The sequence below is a fragment of the Astatotilapia calliptera genome, chromosome 3 (genome assembly GCF_964374335.1).
Source record: "Astatotilapia calliptera chromosome 3, fAstCal68.1, whole genome shotgun sequence".
NCBI lineage: Eukaryota > Metazoa > Chordata > Actinopteri > Cichliformes > Cichlidae > Astatotilapia > Astatotilapia calliptera.
The window spans coordinates 1,578,796-1,591,170 of NC_137424.1; the positions used below are offsets into that span (position 1 = coordinate 1,578,796).

The following is a 12,375-nucleotide window of genomic DNA, read 5'->3' on the forward strand; positions in this document are numbered from 1 at the left end:
TCTCTCATCTGGGAGAGCAGCCAGCAGCTGCAGGAGGTGAGCATCCAACGACATGATGAACCCAAAGACTCCAGCTCAGCCAAACTACAGTTACAGATTACAGTTACACTCCTAACTGTTCCTGCAGTATTTAAGAAAGACGTCAGTGATTCAGACCAAAACTGCTCTGCTAACTTCACATTTACTAAACATTAATGTTCCCAACACAGATTTACATGAGAATGACAGGACATCATAGCCCCCCCTGCCCCCCCTGATATTACATCACTTCAATCCCAAACAGAAGGAAAGGAAAGATCAAATCTGTCTTGAACCTCTGCTTCAAAGTTACAGGAACACTGGAGTCACTCTCACTGTCAGAGACCTCAGTGTGTTGGAAGCTGCTAGAAGAAGCAGATGGGGGAGAGGAAGAGGAGGGCCACGGTGCTGATCTGAGGAAGTCTTCTGATCAAACCACAGCAGACCAACAAGCCCGACGTCGTTCTGATCCAACATGAAGGCTTCCATCTGTCTATTCTGTCACATCGCACACGTCTCAAGTCATCCTGTTCAACCCATCACAACATAATAGTAACAATAAAACAAAGGCAGTGGAGCGTTCACCACGAGCTTCTACAAAAGTGCACGTTCATTTTAATAAAACTGTTTTTACAGCAGTGTGCGAACATTAATATGTTGTAACCAAACGTTTGTTACACCAGCTGCACTGAACCTGTGGAGACTGGAAGTTATTTGCTGCTGGTTTGTTCAGACCTGTTACTGCACACCTTGCATAGTTTGCATAGTTTCCTTCACTGCATGCAAAGAGACGAGGCGGGTGGAAACCTGCGACCCTGATCACATCACCAGTCCATCACAGTCAAACACTCACGGCTGTAATCTATTTCAAATCAAAGTGTTTGCACGGTGAGAAGAAGCTGGCGTCGCTGGGGGAGCGTGCGCCCGGCTGCACTTAAACACAATCTTCATTGGTGCTGTGAAACATCCACGTCTCACTTCATCTGCAAAGAAACCTGATGCATCGCTTTGGAAATATTTGAAATCCCTCATTTGTCACTATGCACGACGAGTCGACCGGCTGACCAACCTCAGGTTATGCAGCGAGTGCTGAGAAGCAGCTAAATGGCTGCAGTGACTTTATTCCCTGAGTGGGTGTGTGTGCATGAAAGCCAAAGGGGGGCTGTGTAAGAAACAAGGGGAGTCTCTGTTGTGCTCACAAAGAGGAAACCAAGATCTGGATTTTATGGCCGAAAGAAGAAAACATCTTTTCAAAGTTTCCCAGGCCCACTGTGGAGACGCCCACAGCTCCAACATGAAGGTCATCACAGTAATGCAGCCGAGTGCTGACAAAGGCGTGGATCAAAGTGCTGCCGTGAAAGAATTGGCTTTGTTTTTGCAGCTGCCTGAGCTGAAAGAAGCTAGATTTGACCACTGCCTTGATTTGACCACTGCAGGTAGAATGAAATGCCAGCATGTTGTTCACACTTCTTACCCGAGCTGTTCTCCAGCGCATCCGTGAGTGTGGCTGTGAACAGAGGAAGCACTCGAGCAGAAAGTGCTCGTGTGAATGAGTTCAGAGTAGAGCAGCAACAACTCGTGGCGTTCATTTAGAGAACGAATATGTTCATGGTTACTGTACATTTCAGAAATGTGCCACTTTAAATGAGAAACACGCTTTAACAACAGGGGAGCCTGTTCACTATAAACACCATCCAGCCATAACTCTGCCTGCACCCACAACACGGAGACAAATATGTCAGCGTTGTAGCGCAGTTCTGTAACAGCCACCACAAATATCTCCTCAGCCGAGCCGCCCTTCGTGCCCCTCCCACAGCCACATGCTCCGTCAGCTGGCCGTCTGCCTGGCAGAGAGGGAGGGGGGCGTCTGGCCTAGTGCCAGGCTCTCTCAATATTTTATGAGAAGGAGGGGAGGGAGGAGGAACACGAGACTTACAGTAACAATAAGAGCTGAACAACATGTAACAGCAGCAGAGTGACGGGCAGGAGCAAAGCCTCACACAAATAAGAAACACGAGACTTACAGTAACAATAAGAGCTGAACAACATGGAACAGCAGCAGAGTGACGGGCAGGAGCAAAGCCTCACACAAATAAGAACTACGAGACTTACAGTAACAATAAGAGCTGAACAACATGGAACAGCAGCAGCGATGGAAACAACCTCGTGTTTGTTGGAGCAGGGATGGTTAGAAAGAGACGACGCTGCTTTGTGCACGGACCATATTTATGAGTACGAGTAGTGAGTTTAATGATATTTCAATTATATGACAAATATCCAGTGTTGGGGAGTAACAGAGTACACGTACGAGTAACTGTATTCTGTTACAGTTACTGTTTAAACAGGTGGTATTTAGAATACAGTTACTTTGTTGAAATAAATGGATTACACGGCATGTTGGGGAGTAACGGAATACACGTACGAGTAACTGTATTCTGTTACAGTTACCGTTTAAACAGTTGGTATTTAGAATACAGTTACTTTGTTGAAATAAATGGATTACACTGCATGTTGGGGAGTAACGGAATACACGTACGAGTAACTGTATTCTGTTACAGTTACCGTTTAAACAGGTGGTATTCAGAATACAGTTACTTTGTTGAAATAAATGGATTACACGGCATGTTGGGGAGTAACGGAATACATGTACGAGTAACTGTATTCTGTTACAGTTACCGTTTAAACAGGTGGTATTCAGAATACAGTTACTTTGTTGAAATAAATGGATTACACGGCGGTACTTTCCTGTTCATATTGTGGCGGGTCAGGACTGTTTGGGTTTGTTTGACATGTTCTGTTGTTCCAGGCGGCAGCGTTGTGGTTGCCATGGTTACAGGGTGACACGCTGCGTGTTTCCTGGGTGAGAGAGGCCTTGTTGTTGTTGTGCTAAGCTAACAGGCAGAATGTAGCATCATGGGCAGTGTAGTCCGTGCTGCAGGAAGAATGGACTGCTGTACCCGTGATGTGTCTGTGAGCGAGGAGGGAGAGAAAGGAAAAGCACGAGCTGTAACCGAGCAGAAACGGGAGCTGGAAGCATGTAAATATAATAATAACCACTGCAAGAAGAGAGCCTGACGAGCCCAGCTGTAAGTAAGCTGTTAAGACTCGACCGTACACCGTGTTCCTGTTTTCCTCCGAAACAATAAGTTCTGTTGTCTGTGGAGGTTCTCAGTCATCCAGGTCATCGTAGTCTGAGGAGCTTGCAAAGAAAAGCGTCTGGACTTCTTTAAGTTGCTTGAAGACGTTTCACCTGTCATCCGAGAAGCTTCTTCAGTTCTAAGAACAGAAGGTTTGACTCTGTTCTGCTCCTTTGACAATAAGTTCTGTTGGAGCAGCCTTTCAACGCCTCTCTGTCTCTGCTAGCAAAGTTGACCCAGACAACAAAGTAAAGCTCGTTTTCAGCTACGAGCCCGACACGAACCCGACGTGTTAGCCAGAGGTCCCTTTACTACGGTTCGGAGCCGCTGACCTTCAGTAATAAATCACAGCAACAGTACATTCATGTAATTGTAAACAGCATGATAATATATTAAGTAATCCAAAGTATTCAGAATACATTACTCTCATTGAGTAACGTTACAGAATACATTTTGGGGCATGTAATCTGTAGTCTGTAGTGGAATACATTTGAAAACACTGCAAATATCCAGCACACTGACAGCTGTGACCTTACACACATGCCCAGTGAAAGGTTGATTGAACACTGTACATGGTATATAGCTGGTCTGGGGTCAGATTCTGCCAACCAGGCAGCGCTGCCTCATGACACGGGGCTGGATCAGCCATCTATTGATCCATCCCAGAGAAGATGAAGGACACGTGATGATGACACCACTGTGCAGTAGGGCTGCCACAAACGATTATTTTGATAGTCGACTAATCAGATCATCATCCATTGGACGTACAGCTTATTGCACCAGCAGCATCTGGTCTTATATAACTATCATTAGCTTACAGCTTTAAGTGTTTGTGCTAACTAAAAATAAAGACAAGATGATAGTTTATTAATTTTTAATGAAATTTGCAGATTGTTTTGGTGAAGTTTAATAAACTCCTTGCTATCTAAAATATAACAGGACACCGGAGTATATTCTCCAGCGTCTCACACTTCTGATAATCAGTTGTCTGCTTGACAGTTTTAGCTGTGCAAAAAACTATAACTTTAATCTCAGCCAAACCGATTTACTCAGGAACAAATAAAATACTAAAGAAAGCCAAACAATAACATTTTAAGTTATCTAAGTGACTCATATATATGTTTAACCTGAGTAGTGAAAGACGGCGGTGGGTTTGAAAACAATTTGCCGGGAGTCCGGTGTTCTCACGGCTCTAGTTAGCCTTGCCCCCGGCTAGCTAACGAGCTAGTGGGTAACAGACGTCTCCGAAAACGTCGGAGCGCTTTTGAAAATATGTGGTGTCTTGATAAACTGAGCAGATATTTGAGGTTTACACAGCTACATTCTCCCTGAAAATATGTTAAACGTTTATTTTGTGACCCAGAAAGAATAATAAGAGTAAAGTTAAAACTAACTAGCTGCCGCCATTGTTGACAGCTGCGCTATGAATTCTGGGACACAGCTACTTCTTCTTCTTCGGGGTTTAACGGCAGCTGGCATCCTTGTACATGCAGTGCTGCCATCTTCTGTTTCAGTCCGTTATTACACTCTTAAATCCTACTACTCATTCCTGCGTCCTTTGTGATCTTACAAAGCTTCAAACGATGCGTCGACTATTAAATTAGTCGTCGACGATTTTAATAGTCGACATAATCGTGACTAGTCGACTAATCGTGGCAGCCCTACTGTGCAGTTCACATTGGAGGGCTTTATTCCATCCACTGAGTCATCAGAGCTGTGGGCCTTCTGTGAGCTCTGCAGTGTGGCTGACAAAGCTGACATTAAGTGTCCAACTTTCAGGATTTTTGCTAAGCTGTCACTCACTGTAGCTATCGTCTCACACACTTGGCTACTTTTCTCTGTAAAGGTGTTTGATGACAGAGTCTTAACCCCTGAATATGAAGATAATGTGTTTGATATATCTGTTAATACCTGACACGACTTCTTTCCTTTCAAGTCTGTTTCACATCCAATTGTAGAGACAAGTGTGTCAGAGGATCATGTGGAAGGATGTTCTGTCTTTCTTCAACATACATATCTGTGTCACGTATTTACATAAAGAGAAATCGTATCGATGGCGAGGCTGGCGAGGAGGGCCGGCCCTCACCGATCCACCGTTTATATGCAGCCTGTGTCTTTCATGTGTCTCCACCTGGATCCCTGCTGAGCCACTTCCTCCCCAGCCCTCAGAAACACTGTTGCTATAGTAATTGTATCTAAGTGAATAACCATAGCAACCACAGAGATGTTTTGGATGGCACAATGGTAGCTGCTGGTTTTAAGTGCTGGAGATCAAAGGGGCCTAACGTTGTTAGGGAAGAGGAGGGGTTTAATCAGCGTCGGGGAAAACGGAGACCAGCGGGGTCGGCAGGAGCAAGCAGGAGGCAAAGGGAGGAGCGAGGAGAACGACGGTTTTCCCTCATGGCACCAACACCCGTCCCATTTCCCTGCAGTCCAATAATTAGCTGTTTGGGGTATACTGCGACAGGAAGACGGCTCCTGCTGTCGAGCTTGCAGTGATGGTTAGTAGCTGTTCCACCCATGCTGTGTGAAACTTAATACACGGCCTCATTAAAGATGGAAATTAGCCTTTGGCTATAATCTGGCATGTTTACATTCATGTAATTTTTCTTTTTACATTTATGTTCACTAACATGCACGGTCCTAAATAAATAAATGAAATAAAATCGCTTCCTAAGGAGATTTGGTTTCAAGGTCAAATTTATTTCTATAGCACATTTCAAACAGCCGATGCTGCACAAAGTGCTTAACAATATAAAAATGGTATTAAAAAGCAACAATGTAACACAATAATAACAGTAAAAACAATAATAGGACAGTAAAAGAATTAAAACAATAACTAAACTAATTCAAATAAGACCAGAATGCTTGGGTCATAGTGTGTTAAAAGCCAGGGCATAGAAATGTGTCTTTAGTAAAGATTTAAACTGCTCAAGTGTTTGTGCAGATCTAATATTTAAGGGGAGACTATTCCAGAGTCTGGGACCTGCCACAGAGACGGATCTATCACCACGGGATGTGAGGTCAGTCCGTGGGATGGACAGCATTAGTTTTGGGCTGGACCTCGTGGTTTGTCCTGGAGCATAGGCAGAGAGGAGCTCAGACAGGTGAGGAGGGGCTCGGGCATTAATGACTTAAAAACAAAAAGTAGAAGTTTAAATTGGGTCCTGTAGGAGACAGGAAGCCAGTGTAGAGAAGCTAAAACTGGGGTTATATGCTCTCTCCGTTTGGTACCAGTTAGCAGGCGAGCAGCTGCATTTTGAACCATCTGAAGACGATGGATGGAGGCCTGATCTAGACCATAACACAATGAATTGCAGTAGTCTCATCTGCAAGTAAGGGAAAGGTGAATAACACGCTCAAAGACGTTAGGAGGTCTGGCTTTACCTTGGCCAGCTGTCTTAACTGAAAGAAGCAGGACTGAACACTGCACTCACCTGCTTCTTCACTTTAAAAGAACCATCAATGTAGACACCGAGCTTTTTACACGTGTTTCAAGTAGCGGTGCTTTATCAGGCCAGTACAGGTCAGCCTAATCACTGGTTTCAAACTCCCAGTAATGAAACTGGGGAACACTGGTTGTGCTCAACCTACAAAATATTTCACGTTCCTGCGATATGTGCTGAGCACGCACGACAGACATGAAGCAGACAGGATCACAGCTGATCTTCTCTCGCTCACGAGTGAGCTAGTTAATGTTGGGAGTCACAGAGGGAGCGCTACGATCAACCTTTAAATCAAAACGGTTCACCTCCGACACAAGGCGTCCAGTCGACGCAGAACCCAACGCAAGGCATCGTCTGAGGGTTCTTCCATCCATCACTGAAACAATTCTGTGTAGGTGCAGAGACACCCCAAGAATCCAGGTGTTATGTGGCAGCTTCGTGCACAAATGTTATTAATAAGTAGCTGTTATTAGAGCGACTCAAAGGGTGCTGAGTGGTTGGGATGTCCCCCAGACCATCACTGAAACACCAGAGCAGCCGTGCTGACGAGGTTCCAGCAGCACGATGCTCTGCAGCCTCTTCCACATGTGCTCAGCATGCAGCGGCTCTCATCTGTGAAAAGCACAGTTCTGGTCTTTGGTGGGAAATGTTAATCACAGCCGCACGCCTGCATCACTGACGGTCTGCATGACTTATATGTAAAACGAATAATTTGCACCTAAAAGGATGAAAAATAAGCAACATTTTCTAAGAAATGGAAAACTTTAAACTTCAATAAGGATGCCAGCAAAAGCAGCTTCTTTCCACTGCTGGAAAACTGCAGTGTTTGATGTGAAACAGCAGTAATCACATCAGCGATGGCTTCACGGGGACACTGACAGACGATTTCTGTCCCTGCTCCTCTAACCTGTAGCTCCTTAAATCCAAACCCAGACAAAGCTCGACGTGTCCTGTGAGGCTGGACCGCTCACATCCCCAGGTTTGGCTTTGACATCACATCTTACACTCTGTGCTACAGTCACAGCGTAGGGAGGCAGGAAACTGCCCCGTCGCCAAGGAAACCTAGGTGTCTGTCTGTTGTCAGGGCAACAGGGCAGAGGGGATGGGGAGCAAAAACACGGATAACGACAGGAAGGCTGGGCAGAGACAACAAAGGCAGGCGGGGCCGTCAGCTGACGTCTTTGGATAGCAGGAAACTGTGAAGCATAAACAGATCTGATGCTCACGATCTGTTTACATGTTTTTCTCTTCACGTGGAGTAAAAATGGCGTCATTCACGAGACCTGGTTGTTCCAAATATGTCAGATTCATGTGCTCATCCATCGTATTCCTACTGATTCTCCACACAGACAGTCAGCCTGTCGTCATCTACTTTTCAGTGGCTTGTATGCAACGCTTGGGAACATGCTGGGGAGGGTTACCCATCACCTGCCAGCATTTCAATCAGAGAACTTCCTGAATCTTAGTTTATGACAGCTGGAGCCATTTACATATGTAACACTGCTGTATTAGTCCTATTATATAAAAGGAGGAGCAAACAGTGATGTGTTCTGCTTCCTGCTCATTTCTTTTCTTCTTGTCTCAAACTGACTGAAAACAAACACGAGTCACTGAGAAACATCCGTGTTTCCTTTATTATGAAGATGAATTACATTTAATAATCTGACATTATGCTTTTCATGCTCATGAGTCACAAATCAAAGGTAAGTTGTTGAAGGGCGCCCCCTTGTGACGGCTTGCCAACAACACATACACTACACGCCACGATCCCTCACACAGGCCACGACTTTTAGGAAAGAGCCCCATTAAACGCTGTTCTTCTGCTCAGTGAATTAGCAGTAAATCAGGAATCCCAGGCTGCTGCGAGGCGGCAGCGGCGTGTGCACTAACAGGGCCTCACCCCCTCTTCAACTTATTTCCAGCAGCAGCTCACATGACCGGCTAATGTGTCCAAGTTTTCTATGAGCGACACCCACAGAGAGAAGAGGGGAGCCTGTCAGAAATAGCACGGCTGACTCGTAAAAGCTGCAGTGAAATCAGATAATGGAGGGGAGGGGCTACTTCAGGCTTCACCTTTGAAGACAGTGACCTTGCAGGTGACGTATGGTGAAGGTGGAGACTGTGAGGGGGTACTAGCAGAAGAAAACGCTCAAAAACACAATAATAAGGTGAGCAGGTTAGTGTGTAACTTCAAACCTCTGAAACATGGTTTGAAGTATGAGGGAAAGAGTCATGGTGGTGTTCAGTGCATCCTCTGAACAGAAGAAAAGAAGACAAGGAAATGTGAACGAGGACGTTCAGGATAATGAAAGTAGACGGGAGAACTGGGCAGTGGCTGCAGGTTTACAGTGACCTGTGTGAGAGAGCACATGCTGAGGAAGCAGAAGAAGACTTGGCTGAGGTTGGAAGGATGTGCAGTAAGAGTAAGGAGGACATGAGGGCAGCTATGAAGGAGAATGATGGTCCTGATAAACATCTGGAGGTATGAAGGGGACTTTTTAACTAGATTGTTTAACACAGTGTTGGGACAGATGCTTGTGTCCTGGTACTGAAGAATCAGGGTGCAGAGCTGCAGCAGCCACAGGGGGATGGAGCTGATGAGCCACACCGTGAGAAAGAGCTACTGAAGTGAGGTTCTACATGTAGATGAGGAAGTGCAGAGAAGGTTAGAAGTTGTATCATATCTGTGTGGATGTGGAAAAAGCACACGACGGGACACCAAGAGACGTACTGTGGTACTGCACATACTGAGCACATACTGAGGCTGTGCAGGAGACAGCAAGGCACAGGTGAGCTGTAGGAGGGACAGATGGATTTAGAGCGGGGGCGCGATGACATCAGGACTCGACTCTGAGGCCCTTCATGTGTGCGATGGTGCAGACAACACTGGGAACTATAGTGAGAACAGGGAGCAGGTGGAGAGGTGGAGCCAGTAAGACTGAATACATGTGTGTGAAGGAGAAAGGTGCCTGAGTGAAGCTGGTCCAGAACAACACAGTGCACAGGGCAGGTGCAGAGGAGGTGGGGTGGGGTGGGTGGAGGTGAGGGTCAGGGGGGTCTGTGAAAGAAGAAACACAAAAACCTGACAGGGAAAATTTAGGAGACGGTAGCTCGTGATGGCGAGCTGTTGTGTGTCGGAGACGGTGGCACTGACAAACCCAGGAGGCGGAGCTGGAGCGGTTAAAGATGGTCGACTCTTCATTGGGAATGACCAGAATGGAAACGTTTAGGTAGAACACAGGGGCGAGGCTGGACACGTGCAGACGACTGATCGTGGTTACACAGGGTGTCGAACAGTAACACACTAACACAGAAATACTGCTGTAAAGGTCCCAGTTAGACATGCTGAAGCACAGGTCAACAAACAATCTCAGCTTCCCTGTGTGATTTCACTTCATGGCTAAATCATCGTTTCAGGTTTCTTTGGGTATTTGTGGGTTTGAAGTTTTCACCCTAATTCATAAAAAGCCAATAAACAATCAGGAGAGAGGAGTTCGTCTTTCTAATTACAACTAATACGATTAAAAGACTTATTTATGAACTCCGTTAGCGTCACAGTACAAAGTTAAACAGAGAATCAGGAATCCTCTCTTAATATAAGTGATCACATAGATCTGTCAGCAGCAATTTGTCACGTAAAAACAGCACATCAAAAGGACTCTGCAGTCACAGCGCCCCCTGCTGTTATCACGCTAGAAAGGTATTTATTATTATATTAATTATGCAGCATGCAAACATATATAATGTCTCTCTGAGGGCATCTTCCTGAAATATTAATGCATGTGCTAAACAGCTGTACTCAAAGGAAGCAGACACACACACACACACACACACACACACACACACACACACACACTGTTAAGCATGTGTGCATGTTGGCTGTTCATGATTTATTTATGGATTAGATTAATTCAGATCTTATTGCGCACAGAACTCTGGGGTGTTACCAGTTCATTACCAGTCATGTAACAGTAGCCCAGTTCAGCACAAACCCAAACAGTGATGACATACTGGTCTGAGCTCAGCTGTGTCAGGACAGGTTGGAGTGATCTTGCTTCGCTCACATTCAACAGAAGCTTTGTGGAGATGAAATCAGTGTAACACTGCGCCTGCTCAGAGACCACAGACGGTAACAAATGAATCACTTTGTGAGGAAAGCCAGCTGGACTGTCTGAGCTGTCATTGATCGGTTATTAGTTGTTTCCTGGCAGCTTTCTCCGAACAATAACATCAAAAAGCCACCAAACCGAACATGATGTGATTAATCTGCTGCACACAGGACGCTGCTGAACACCTAAATGTAACCACGGTAGCTTCTGACCCCACTTCCGCCAGTCCCTTTATTGTGGCGGGAATGAACCCTGCATAAGTTCCGGGTCATTCAGCTGCATGTCCCTGCTCCTCTGGCTGCTGCTGTCCCTGTGGTTGGCGTACTTGTCAGCTATCGACACATTTTACAGTTGACAGCGTGCAATAACCCGGCCGATTCATTCATCTTTACACTACCTCACAATCGACTCAACGGTGAGTTATTTGTTTGTTTCGTCACAATTAATGAAAATGCGGAGCCGCGATCGCACATCCTAAAACGCCGGTAAGCTAATGCTAGGCTAGCGACAGTAAGTGCAATTACTAGTTTTATTTATTGAATATTGTTGTTTTTGTTTATTCCATTATGGCCGAATGTTGACTTAACGTATCTAGAGTTGGACGAGTGATTTGAATTTTGTAGATTTGTCCGTTTTGGATGTTTTTTGTTACTTTTCTGATGAAATGCCAAAACGGCCTATGAGATTTTGCATTGAGTTAAATTCCATTTAAATTATTGAATCTGTTGCGCAACACCTGTGATTGAATGAGTTTTGTAAATATATTCGATTAACTTTGGATGATATTTATTAGCTTTATGGCTGATATACTTTGATGGGACCCATGAGAATGTTTTTCTATAATAGTATGTTGAATGAAATTCATTATAAGAGATGATGGTTTGTTGATTGTTGTATGAAACATGGCATTAATTGTCTTTGTTATTTATGTATTTATTTTGTCACAGCAGTAGGATGCGGTTTCATTTTCTTCGCTGAAGGATAATTTGTTTTTGACCTTGTTTAGGTCAGGTTTTTTTTTTCTCCCGCGATCAGCCCTGATCAGCGCGGGATGGCGAGCCACCCGACCACCGCTACGTTGCGGTAGGAATCGTGAACCTATGGACTGAATCAAACTGTTGACACATGACCTATCACAGGTCCATGGAACTGAACTAAATCACATACTGGACCACACCTCATCCCACCTCCTTTTGGAACCTAAGAAGCTGTTTTGTATTGTCAACATTATTTTTGTTTGTGATATATTTGCATATTTTTCTTTACTTTTTTGTACATCCGTCTTTACATTTCTCATAACAAACATAATATATATATTTTGAGCTCTACTTTGGTTTCCTGTGTTTGATTCACACACTCAGGCTCCATAGTGGAAACTACTTCTGATAGCTCATTGTCTATGAAGCTGCAGTCAGGCGCCCTGGTCCTGTAACCGCGTTACATAAACCACGGCCTTAGAGGATCTCTGCCCTCTGTTATAATAACCACACATCTACTAACAAATAGCTAATTATGTATCATTTATCTATAATTATTTCTTCATGAAATCACAAAACAACGAAGCTAAGATGCTCAGTAAAGACGGCGCTGGCCTTTCTATCACTGTCCACTGTCAAAGACGGATGTCCCATAACCAGAGTGGCTGCTGCTTCTGCCTCGTGTCTC

The 12,375-nt window shown here is 44.8% G+C and overlaps 1 protein-coding gene and 1 long non-coding RNA gene across 2 annotated transcripts in view; one reads left to right on the forward strand and one right to left on the reverse strand.

Moving 5' to 3' along the window:
• The window catches only part of ank2b (ankyrin 2b, neuronal), a 156,251-nt gene that overhangs the window by 120,432 nt on the left and 23,444 nt on the right, over positions 1 to 12,375 (reverse strand). The gene's annotated exons all lie outside the window — the stretch shown is intronic.
• On the forward strand, positions 10,742 to 12,038 carry LOC113016815 (uncharacterized). The gene is made up of 2 exons (XR_003271311.2): positions 10,742 to 11,125; positions 11,658 to 12,038. It is a non-coding gene; the product is annotated as an uncharacterized LOC113016815 (long non-coding RNA).